Below are 2,784 nucleotides of genomic sequence, written 5' to 3' on the forward strand. Positions count from 1 at the left end.
CCCTAGTTGGAGTATTGAGATTTTGTTTATGAGACTTGATGAAGATTAACATGTGATTGCTCATTCATTTTCTGAACTTATCTGAATATATTAGTAGAATATCTTTCACTACAAGGTTTATGTTTATTTGTGGCAGTTTTTTTCTTATTTGTGGAGGTTTATAACCCCCACCAAATGGTTTGTGTGGGTTTCTAAAACCGCTAAAATTTGAGGTGCCACGAGATCTTTTGTAGGGTTTTTTAAAAACCTCCACAATCTATTTAGTTGGGGGGGGGTTTGTATGTGTTTAGTGGGAGTTTTATATTGAACTTTTGTGACAATTTTAAATCACTTTTGTGGCAGTTTAAAACCCCCACAAATTGATTTTTTAATTTAACACAAATTAACTATTTTGTGAGATTTTCAAACCTCCACAAATCTTGTAGTTATTTATTTATTTTTAATTTCGAATCATTTATTAATCTTATCTCATTTACATATTCTCAAATTAAAAATTTATTTTTTAATATCAAAATTTAAAAACTAAATCTTTTATAACACAATTTCTGCCAAAACAGCAATGATAATCATGATATTAAGAAAATAGTTTGACTGTAGGGGCTTATCTGGGCTTGCACCAATTGCCTCATACTCAGATCGAATCTTCTGCTTCATAGCATCAGATAGCTCTCTCTGCAATTCAAATAGGCACACTAATGAATTTTTTATTCCTTTTTTCTTCATTTAAGACTTCCAAATTTTACATGGATATCACATGATTTGAAAATACTTCTTCCTGTATTACTAAAAGAAGATACTGGGACAAGAAAACATAACACTTGTTTTTAATCCTGCACCAAACCAGAAAAATTGAAACAATGAACAATACGTGCATATATATGAAATTTTCTTGTGTTAGTCATTCACGAGATGCCTAACAAATTTCTACAACTGTCAGCTAAATGAATATTAAGATATGAGTATAAACGGTGCAAGAAAAGAACCTTTCCAGTTGAGTACTTTGCTGCTTCAAACTTCTCTGCTTGTGGCTTTGGAGAAGGATCTAATACTATGCCACTACAACAAAACCGGCATTTAGCAGCGGTTCCTGGAGCCGTTTAGCGGCGGTTTTGAACTGCCGCAAAATATTTCGCGACGGTTTCATGAAACGCCGGAAGATGGGGCGCGGAAAAACGGATAGCGGCAGTTTTAGTCAACCGCTGGAATAACCGCCGCAAAAGGAAATTTGGGTTTTGCGGCGGCCGCAGTATGCTGATGGGAAATGTTAGTTCCCAATTTGCAGCGGTTTGTAACCGCCACTAAACGTCAGGAAGGAGGACAATACTACTGTTTTGCGTCGGTTAAAAATCGCCGCCAAATTTAAATTTCCCATTAAAATTTTAGATTTTCTATTATTTTTCCTATTTTGAGAAGGTATTTTTTATTAAAATTTAATTTTTTTAATTTTCAATTAATTTAAAGAAATTTCAACCAAGTAAAACAGCTCAATTAACATAACAAACCAAATTAAACATATGAGAAAATAACATATATAATAAAATTGTCATAACATCATCCAAAATAAAGTAAGAATGCTTAAGTTGAATAAAATAAGCATAAAGCACTAGTGTTACTTAAATGTAAAAGTATCTAAGACCATTAATTGTAATTCAAAATTTTTGTTATGGGTCGTGATTGCCAGATGAAGATGGCCCTACGCATGACGAGTCCGGTGTACCGCCCAAAAAAGCCAGCTCTGCAGCAATCTCAACTGGCAAATTGCCTCCTAGCTGTTGGACTACATATCCCAAGACCTTATGTATTGACTATCTCTTCGCCCGCTCTTCTTTTAGCTTAGCCGTCAATTCTGCAATCATCCTCTTGTCCTCTGCATTGGACTCTGCAGAGCCCGACGATTGTCCAGCAGCGTTACCAAAGACTTGGGTGGGACATCGTCTAGCACCTAGGGTACGAACTCGTCCTGGGTGCTGCTTTCTGAGAACTTGTGCTAGCGAGTCATTTTATGAAAGGTGTTTAGAGGATCCATCCCGCCTCTCAACATTCGCAATTGCTTCCTACAAATATACAACACATTGGAAAGGAAGAAGTTAACAGTAGCACGATATATACAGTAAGCTATGTTGCTTCAAATTTTCAAACATGACTTATACTAACAACACGCGCTTCAAGATGAATATACGAGCCATCTTTTTTCTTATGAGTCATGATAAACAACTCTCCTCTACCAACGGGCCTTCCTTGCTCTCTCTCTTATATCGTTGATATCGATACAATTTAGTAAACAACAACAACATATTTAGGAAGATTAATCAAAATTTTAATGCAAATAATGACTTATTACCACTTAGTCTTTTTTTCTTGCCAATGTTTTGGAGCCCCAGTATGTGTGTAAAGTTACTTGCTCCGATTTACAGTGTTCTGTTTACACTTTTTCTATGAACAAATAACAAAAGCAAATGTAAATGAAAAATAGATGTTGAATATAAAATGTAAGGAGAGTAATATGTATACACATGTATGTTTTTGTGGAAATAATAAAATATACCAAGGCTTACCTTTGTATCTTCCCTCTGGCGATAGTCAACAAACTTTTTCCATTCATTTTTGTCTATTCCTTTCGGGTGATGCTTAAGATTTTCCTCATAAGTACTTATTTCTTTGTAACACCTATGATACAAGTGGTGCCTTGTATCCTTCCTGTTCTTTCCTATCCTCTTCAAAATATCGCGTTTTATTTTTCCTCTGACATCGTCCTCATAGTAAAAGACCCGCTGCAATTAGTTG

The 2,784-nt window shown here is 35.1% G+C and overlaps 1 long non-coding RNA gene across 1 annotated transcript; it reads right to left on the reverse strand.

Annotated features, from left to right (window-relative positions):
- On the reverse strand, positions 550–1,061 carry LOC110263544. Its single transcript, XR_002349358.1, has 2 exons — positions 984–1,061; positions 550–830 (listed from the first exon to the last, which is right to left on the reverse strand). It is a non-coding gene; the product is annotated as an uncharacterized LOC110263544 (long non-coding RNA).

This window comes from Arachis ipaensis, chromosome B06 (assembly GCF_000816755.2).
Source record: "Arachis ipaensis cultivar K30076 chromosome B06, Araip1.1, whole genome shotgun sequence".
Classification (NCBI taxonomy): Eukaryota; Viridiplantae; Streptophyta; class Magnoliopsida; order Fabales; family Fabaceae; genus Arachis; species Arachis ipaensis.